The sequence below is a fragment of the Pantherophis guttatus genome, chromosome 6, assembly GCF_059756535.1.
Source record: "Pantherophis guttatus breed Tessera chromosome 6, ASM5975653v1, whole genome shotgun sequence".
In the NCBI taxonomy this organism is placed as follows: Eukaryota; Metazoa; Chordata; class Lepidosauria; order Squamata; family Colubridae; genus Pantherophis; species Pantherophis guttatus.
In genome coordinates this window covers 1,232,743-1,242,228 of record NC_142068.1, presented here as the reverse complement: position 1 = coordinate 1,242,228, position 9,486 = coordinate 1,232,743, and the positions used below count along the sequence as shown (strand labels likewise).

Genomic DNA, 9,486 nt, shown 5'->3' with positions numbered 1-9,486 from the left:
TTCTCCTGCTTTCAGGTGCTTTAGAATCTAGATTGACCCCCTCTTCTTTGTGTTGTTTTTGTTAGTCACAAAGTCATGTCCGACCTATCGCGACCCCATGGACCACATTCCTCCAGGCCTTCTGTCCTCTACCATCCTCTGGAGTCCATTGAAGCTCACGCCAACTGCTTCAGTGACTCCATCCAGCCACCTCGTTCACTGCCGTCCCCTTCTTCTTTTGCCCTCCATCGTTCCCAGCATTAGGCTCTTCCTTCTAAGGAGTCCTTCCTTCCTTCTCATTAGATGGCCAAAGGATTTGAGTTTCCTCTTCAGGATCTGGCCCTTCTAAAGAGCAGTCAGGGTTGATCTCCTCTAGGACTGACCGGTTGGTTCGCCTTGCAGTCCAAGGGATTCGCAGGAGTCTTCTCCAGCACCAGAGTTCAAAGGCCCCTCAATTCTTTGGTGCTCTGCTATCATGTCACAGACACATCCTTCTAATCCTTTTTTTTTTTACTAAACTAGACAAACCCAGTTCCTGCAACCATTCTTTGTATGTTTGAGCCTCCAGTCCCCTAATCCTCTTGGTTGCTCTTGTCTGCACTCTTTCCAGAGTCTCCGCATCTTTTTTACATCGTGGCGACCAAAACTGGATGCAGGATTCCAAGTGTGGCCTTACCAAGGCCTTATAAAGTGGTATTAACACTTTTAACGTGATCTGGATTCTCTCCCTCTGTTGATGCAGCCCAGAACTGTGTTGGCTTTTTTGGCAGCTGCTGCACACGGCCGGCTCATATCTAAATGGTTGTCCACTAGGACTCCAAGATCCCTCTCACAGTTACCACAAGTGAGCCAAAGCTCTTGTTAAGGTTAGAAAACCCTTTGTTGATGCTGACTGTTCTTCCTTTGCCAAGATATCACCATCCCCAGAAGCAACTGGTACAGATACAGATTAACAGAGTTGGAAGGGACCTTGGAGCTCATCTAGTCCAGCCTCCACCCAAGCAGGAGACCCTACCTACACCATTTCTGACTAATGACAGCCCAATATCTTCTTGAAAGCTTCCAGGGATGAAGCTCCCACAACTTCCGAAGGCAACTTCTGTTCCATCGGTTGATTGTTCTCACTGTCAGGAAATTCCTCCTTATTTCCAGGTTGAATCTCTCCTTGATCAGTTTCCATCCATTCTTCCTTGTCTGGCTTTCAGGTGCCTTGGAAAATAGCTTGACCCCCTTCCTCCTCTCTGTGGCAGCCCCTCAAATATTGGAAGATGCTCTCCTGTCTCCCCTGGTTCTTCTCTTCCCTGGACCAGCCATGCCCGGTTCCTGCAGCCTTTCATTGTATGTTTTAGCCTCCAGTCCCCTCATCATCCTGGTTGCTCTTCTCTGCACTCTTTCCAAAAGCTCAACACCATTTTTTTATAGTGTGGTGACCAAAACGAGAGCCATCAAAGTTGGTGGAGAGATTTTCCCAGGTAAGCAATGCATGCAAGGCAGATGGAAAGACATCTGCATCCAAGCAGGGGATTATGGTCCAAGCTGGACACCGGTACACGGCTGGGGCATTTTTCTTTTGACCCAGAAAATTCCCCCTGCATCTGAAGGGGGCAGGAATGTGCCCGCCTGGTAGCCCAGATGGCCAGCAAGGGAGCTAACTGGGCATTGGAACAGCAGGGGCAGGAAATGACCGTCTGCCGGGGCCGTTTGTAACCCGGGGCAGAGCAGGGAGCAGCAGGGAAGGAGAGCAAGCCGGCGCTGGGGTGGGAGGAATGTGGTGGCCGGGAATTATGGCTGCAGAGGAGGGGGAGAAGGGGAAGGGGAAGCCACCGGTCTGGAGCACAATAGCAGGCTGCCTGGGTAATCCTTGGTGCTCGGACAGGCAGGCGCGATGGCTGGCGATTGTTCTAGCTAAATTATACACCGCCTAAGCGGATTTTTTTTCTCTCTGCTAATCAGCCCTTTTCTTCTGCATGGGGAGTAAATCTTAGCTGCAAACTGAAGAAGGTGCAAGCATGAGCATGTACAGGAAGTCCTTGAGTTACGACAGGAGTTGAGCCCGAAATTCATGTTGCTAAATGAAAAAAAATTGTTGAGCTTTGCCCTATTTTATGACTTTTCTTGCCACCGTTCTTAACTGAATCATTGCATTTGTGACAGCATCATCACCAGATGGATTCGTAACTGGCTGACTCAACGTGTAGTCCTCAATGGAACGGCATCTCCATGGAGGGAAGTATGCAGTGGGGAACCCCAGGGCTCTGTTTTAGGCCCAGGGCTCTTCAGCGTCTTCATCGATGACTTGGATGAGGGGATAGATGGGGAACTCATCAAATTTGCAGACAACACAAGGCTGGCAGGAATAGCCGACACTCCAGAAGATAAAGGCTCAAGATACAGAAGGATCTGGACAGACTTGAACATTGGGTGCTATCTCACAAAATGAAATTCAACAGAGAAAAAAGCAAGGTTCTACATTTAGGGAAGAAAAACAAAATGCACAGGTACCATATAAGTGGTACCTGGCTCAATAGTAGTAACTGTGAGAGGGATCTTGGAGTCCTAGTGGACAATCATTTAGATAGGAGCCAGCCGTGTGCAGCAGCTTCCAAAAAAGCCAACACAGTTTTGGGTTGCATAAACAGAGGGAGAGAATCCAGATCCCGTGAAGTGTTAATGGCACTTTATAAGGCCTTGGTAAGGCCACACCTGGAATCCTGCATCCAGTTTTGGTTGCCACGATGTAAAAAAGATGTGGAGACTCTAGAAAGAGTGCAGAGAAGAGCAACAAAGAGGATTAGGGGGCTGGAAACTAAAGCATATGAAGAACAGAGAACAACGGATGGAAACTAATCAAGGAGAGAAGCAACCTAGAACTAAGGAGAAATTCCCTGACAGTGAGAACAATTAACCAGTGGAACAACTTGCCTCCAGAAGTTGTGAATGCTCCAACACTGGAAATTTTTAAGAAAAGATTGGACAACCATTTGTCTGAAGTGGTGTAGGGTTTCCTGCCTAAGCAGGGGGTTGGACTAGAAGACCTCCAAGGTCCCTTCCAACTCGGTTATTATATTAAGTGTGAAAAATAGTTTTTCAGTGCCTTTGTAACTTCAAATGGTCACTAAATGAATTACTTCCTGTAATTTCCTGCCTTATCAATTCCATGCGTCTCTGTTCTTCTCTTTCTCTGTGGATGGATGGATGGATGGAGAGAGAGAGGGAGGGAGAGAAATACCAGTTTCCAGCTTGGACCACCATCTGCTTGGATGCAGATGTCTTTCCATCTGCCTTGGATACATTGCTTACCTGGGAAAATCTCTCCACCAACTTTGAGCGTCATTTTGGTCACCACACTATAAAAAAGATGTGGAGACTCTAGAAAAAGTGCAGAGAAGAGCAACCTGGATGATGAGGGGACTGGAGGCTAAGACATACGATGAACGGTTGCAGGAACTGGGCCTGGCTGGTCTAGTGAAGAGAAGGACCAGGGGAGACAGGAGAGCATCTTCCAGTATTTGAGGGGCTGCCCCAGAGAGGAGGGAGGGGGTCAAGCTGTTCTCCAGAGCACCTGAAGGCAGGACAAGGAATCATGGATGGAAACTGAACAAGCAGAGATTCAACCTGAAAATAAGGAGGAATTTTCTGACAGTGAGAACGATCAACCCATGGAAGAGAAGTTGCCTTCAGAAGTTGTGGGTGCTCCATCATTAACAAATCACTTTTTAAGAAGAGACTGGACAGTCACTTGTCTGGAATGGTATAGGAGCTCCAGCAGGGGGCTGGACTAGAAGACCTCCAAGGTCCCTTCCAGTTCTATTCTGACAAATGAGTTTCCTTTCAAACTATCAGTCTGAAAGAGAGAGATGGGGAAGGAAAGAAGGAAGGAAGGAAGGAAGGAAAAAGAGAAAATAAAGGGAAAGAAAAAAGAGAAAAAAGAAGCAATGGTAGGAGGGAGGGAGGGAGGAAAGAAAAGTGGAAGGAAGGACCCACTATTATTTTGTAGGTACTTATTTCTAACCATCTTGGTTTTTCCCCTTCTAGAAGTGATTCAGCTGCTGTCTGTGTTGCCTTGAAATAGTCAAACATTCACCTGGGCAACTGAGAACCAAAAATGCGGCTCAGGGGAGGCTTTTCCACAAAGCTCATTCATCAAATTCAGATTAAAACATCTGGAAAATGAAAAGCCAAGGAGGGAAAGTGGTGAATCAGCTGCCAAAGGATCAGCCGGGCTTTTCCTTCCCCTGCAAGGAAAAGGAGGAGTCAGCAGCACGGAGGAGAAGAAGGGGCCCTGGCTGGGTGACTCTCTCTTTCGTCCGGACCCTTTCGGAAGAAGACCAGAGTTTTAGAAGGGAGGAAGGAGTCACAAAACACACAGCAGTTTGGTAGGAAAATGGCTCATGACTCATTAAGTGCTTCCCAGAAAATAACTGAGCACATTGTGCTGAGCACATTGTAAGCCGCCCTGAGTCTTCGGAGAAGGGCGGCATATAAATCAAATTAAAAAAAAAAAAAACTTCTTCCAAAGAAAGAAAGAAAGAAAAAGAAAGAAAGAAAAGAGAAAGAGAAAGAAAGAGAGAGAAAGAGAAAGAAAGAAAAAGAAAGAAAGAAAGAAAGGAAGGAAGGAAGGAAGGAAGGAAAGAGAAAGAAAAAGAAAGAAAGAAAGAAAGAAAGAGAAAGAAAGAAAGAGAAAGAAAGGGAAGCAATAATTGATGAATAATACTGTCATAGCTTTGGAGTTGTTTTTAATTTACGAAGCTTATATCCACTGTTAAGATATTATTCTTCCTATATTTCTCTCAAAAATGTGTATGGATGCTGTTACCTAGTTGGGTCTTGAAATGTCTGCAAGAAAACCACCAAGCTCAGAGAGCATCGAGGACCTCACAGTCCCTCTTCCTCCTCCTCCTCCTCCTGCCGGGAGATGAGGAAAGACGAACAGGGCATGGACAATTGGATGTGTCAACAGCTAGCTTTCCAAAGATGATATTGGGGAGGGAAGATTGAGTAAGAATACCAGTCTTCCAGTATTTGAGGGGCTGCCCCAAAGAGGGGGGGTCCACCTATTCTCCAAAGCACCTGAGGGCAGGACAAGAAGCAGCGGATGGAAACTGATCAAGGAGAGAAGCAACCTGGAACTAAGGAGAAATTTCCTGACAGTGAGGACAATTAGCCAGTGGAACATCTTGCCACCAGAAGTTGTGAGTGCTCCATCACTGGAGGCTTTTAAGAAGAGATTGGACAGCCACTTGTCTGAAATGGTACAGGCCAGGGTCTCCTGCTGGTTGGACTAGAAGACCTCCAAGGTCCCTTCCAGCTCTATTCTGATTGATGATCCTCAGCTAGTCTTCTCAGATCTTCCAGCCTTCCAGAAGGTCTTTCTCTCTTTTTTAAAATATTTTTTTATTTTTATTTCTCATAAACACATTTACATGTACAGTCATTTCCATCATTTTTCATTCATCTTTTCTTTTAACTTTCATTTTTCATTTTTACTTTTTCGGGGTTGCTCTTTTACCCTTTACCTTTACTCCAACCTTTCTTCTTCTCCTCCCCTTCTCTTCCTTCCTCTCTCTCCTCCTACTTCCTTCGTTCTTTCTCTCCTTCTCTTTCCTCCTTCCCCTTCTCTTCCCCCTCTCATCTCTTCTTCCCCACTTCTAACCTTCTCCTCTACTCCTCTTTCCCCTCCCTTTTCTTCCAGGAGAGACCTTCTCAACCGGTGGGACAATGACTCCTCCGTCCCCAGCTAGCAAAGCCAACAGTCGGTGTGACATGGTGGAACCGATAATCCTGTTCCAGAGAGAGTGACCAGCAAGAAGGGAAGGCAGGAATCTGAAGCAGGAGCTGCCCCCCGACTTCAGCCCCTAGCAGTGGACAAGCTTCTGCCTCTCCCCCAGCATCAGAAGGAGCCCCCCAGGACCCAGAGATCCAAGGACACCTGAGCGGAGGCCAGAGAAGGCTTGGAAGGAGAGCAGTGGGCCTCCTGCTTCCAGGGGTGACCGGCAAGAGGCTTGCCTCGACTGTCCCTTCAGCTTGGCAGCGTGGCAAAGTCGGTCCGAGATGAATGCTGGCCGGACAAAGGGCCCTCCATGTTCTTTCCTCGCGTGCCATCTTCACCCATCCAAGTTCTTTAGAGCTTTTCACTGGGGGCTCCTAATCATCATTCTTCTCTTCTCTTTCTCCTTCTCTGCTTTTCTTCCTTCTCAAGCACAGGACGCCCCCAGGGCTTGGCCCACCTCCAGTCCCCGTGAACTTGGGGGAGAGAAAAGGGGGCCCCATGGAGGTCTGCTTCCCTCCCCCCTCTTCCCTCTTCCCTATTCAGCCAGGACCTGTGGGCAGAATAACCCCTGGCAGAGGGCAGCCTCTCCCCCACCCTTGCCCCCATCAGAGAGGGGATTCAGCTGTTCAAGAACTCATTTTGGGGGTCCCACCAAGCACTCAGGAGGCCTGCTGGAAGAAACAGGAATGCAGCAATGGCTCCTTCTTGCCCAAAGGGTTGGAAATGTCCCCCTTGTAGAAGCAGGGAAGTGGCAATGCAGCTGTCCCTCATGAACGTTGGCAGAATTTGGGAGATGCCAGGGGAAGGAGGAAGACCATGGAAGCACCCATGGCTAGCTTGGTAAGGATGGCGTTGTCCAATTGGGAGGGGAAGGCTGCTAGCTGAGGATGAAGGAGTGTCATTGTCTTACCCATTGAGATGGTCTCCAAAGGTGGGACAAGATCAGGGGACTCCAAACTTGGTAACTTTAAAACTGGTGGACTCAAAACCAGCCAAAGTCAAAGAGAAACAAGAAGGTGGCACAGAATCCTAGGGCTGAGGGGACCTTGGAAGTCTTGTAGTCCAACCTCTTGCTCAAGGCAGGAGACCTATCCTAGTCTGATGGTTGTCCAACCTCTTCTTGAAAACCTCCAGTGATGGAGCACCTACAACTCCAGGGAGTGGGATGGGGAGAGCTCTTCCATGACTAGCTGGGGAATTCTGGGAGTTGAAGTCCACCAGTCTTAAAGTTGCCAAGTTTGGAGACCCCTGAACATTGTTGGCTAGTCTTCTCACATCTTACAGCTCTTCAGAAGAGACCTTCTCAATTTGTGGGACAATGACACCTTCATCCTCAGGTAGTAAAGCCAACAGCCCATGTGATGTGGTACTGCTGATAACAATGCCCAATTACTACCAGTACCTATTCCTTTAGGTCTACAGGGTCCTTCTGAAGACCTTCTGCCTAGAACATCTGGCTGAATTTTTGGACTCTCTGTAGGGGGTTTCTTTTGCACCCTTCCAGAAGACTTAATGTCAGGCAGAAAAGACCAGGTCCACAGGTGAAGGTTTGCTTAAACTAGTTTATTGCTAATCATGCCTATGCATACGAATATTCCCAATTAATGGTTAGCACCTACTAGGAATTAGATAAGGGACCACAGAATTCAAGGGAACTTGGACTTCATTCACTTGTGGCTATGTAGGGAATTCTAAGCTGATTCCTCTTTTGACTCCACCTCTAGGTTCCTTCCTTCCTTCCTTCCTTCCTTCCTTCCTTCCTTCCTTCCTTCCTTCCTTCCTTCCTTCCATCCTTCCTTCCATCCTTCCTTCCTTCCTTCCCATCTTGTCAGGTGCAAAAGACCAGGTGCACAGGTGAAAGCCCAATTAAAACTATTTATTGCTAAAAGCCTATGCACAGGAATCTCCTCAGCTAATGGCTGGCACCTGCTAAGGGTCAATACCCACAAAGGGAGGTTGGACTTAGTTTGCTTGTGATTATGTAGGGATTCTAAGATAGTTCCTCTTTTAACTCCACCCCTGGATTCTGCCACATCTTGGAACGGAACGGAACGGAACAGAACAGAACAGAACAGAACAGAACAGAATAGAATAGAATTTTTCTCCTACAATATGTTAGTGTAAACTCAGACTTTTTTATGTGCAAAGTAAGTTGATAGTGAAGTATTGGTTCCACTTTATAAAGCCTTTAGTAAGGCCACATCTGGAATCCTGCATCCAGTTTTGGTCAGCACATTACAAGAAAGATGTCAAGACTTTGGAAAAAGTGCAGAGAAGAGCAACTAGGATGATGAAAGGCCTGGAGACTAAAACATACGAAGAACGGTTGCAGGAACTGGGTTTGGCTAGTTTAATGAAAAGAAGGACTAGGGGTGACATGATAGCAGTTTTCCAGTATTTGAGGGGCTGCCACAAAGAAGAGTTGGGGGTCAAGCTATTCTCCAAAGCCCCTGAAGGCAGGACAAGAAGGAACGGATGGAAACTAATCAAGGAGAGAAGCAACCTGGAACTAAGGAGAAATTTCCTAAGAGAACAATCAACCAGTGGAACGGAAGTTGCCTCCAGAAGTTTTGGCTGCTTCACCCCTGGAGGTTGTTAAGAAGAAACTAGACAGTCACTTGACCGAAATAGTAGAAATTCTGATTGATTGCATGCATTTGCAAAGCTAAACGATGGTATACAGGCAGTCCTTGATGTATGACCATCATGGAACTGTCCGTCACAGTTGCAAACCTTGTTTCCCATCAGTCTGGGCTCTGTTGCTCCCTGCTTGAGGGCAGCTGGTGGCTCTGAGCGCATGGGGGAATCTGATGGGGTGGGGAGATTCTGGCCCTGAGTTAGGCCTTGCGGGGGGGGACGTCCCGCCTGGCTGGCAGGACTCTGTCCCTAGCATCCTCTAAAAGGCTCCAAGCAACTCCCCCCCCCACGTCATATTTGTCCAAGGCCACTGCCAGGCCTGGCTGCCCAGGGTGGATTCTTCAAACAGACCCCCTCTTTGCCCAGAGTGGGCAGAAGCAGCCCTTTTAAAATACATTTGATGGTTCTGGATCCCAGTTTGCCACACTTTGAAAGCCATAATTCTCCAGCTGGTTGGGGCTTGCTAGCTCCTTTGCTGGTCTCCAGAGGGAGCAGGACCTCCCCACACCCCAAAATCAGGAGGATTGTCCCAGAATTCCTTTCTTGATGACCGATGAGCGACATGGGGGGGGGATGCTTTCCAGGACCCCCTCCCCAGTGGAGGTGGGCCTTCTTTGAGACCCAGAGGCCATGCCAGAAACCACAAGAAAGCTTTCAAAAGCAAGACGTGGCTTCCTTCCTCTGGATGTTGCTTCTACAGAAATGGTCTCCTTCACTGGGGGTGTGTGGGGATGGGGGCCTTTTGGGGGGAAATGGAAGCGCCCGCTGGCTTCAGCTCAAACTCTGGACTCCCAAGTTGCTGGAATGAGCTGGTGAGGATGGGGGCCAGCAGGCTGGAGCAAGCCATATTTGTGGCTGTGCATTTAAAAATAAGTAAATGAAAATAAATAAATGAGACCATTTGTAGGTGGAACTGTGGGATCCTTGGTGATCTCTGAGCTGGATGCTTTTCTTTCAGATGTCTCAAGACCCAACTAGGGAACATCATCAGTGGTAGAAGGGAGTGGGGTTTGGAAGGAGGAGGAGGAAAGAAAGAAGAAGGAAAAGAGAGAGAGAGAAGAAACAAAGAGAAAGAAAAAAGGGAAAAGAAAAAGAAGAGA

The 9,486-nt window shown here is 47.7% G+C and overlaps 1 long non-coding RNA gene across 1 annotated transcript; it reads left to right on the top strand.

Annotated features, from left to right (window-relative positions):
* The first annotated feature begins 4,065 nt into the window (after positions 1-4,065).
* On the top strand, positions 4,066-9,292 carry LOC148112978 (uncharacterized). Its single transcript, XR_015728407.1, has 2 exons — positions 4,066-5,345; positions 5,672-9,292. It is a non-coding gene; the product is annotated as an uncharacterized LOC148112978 (long non-coding RNA).
* The last annotated feature ends 194 nt before the right edge of the window (positions 9,293-9,486 follow it).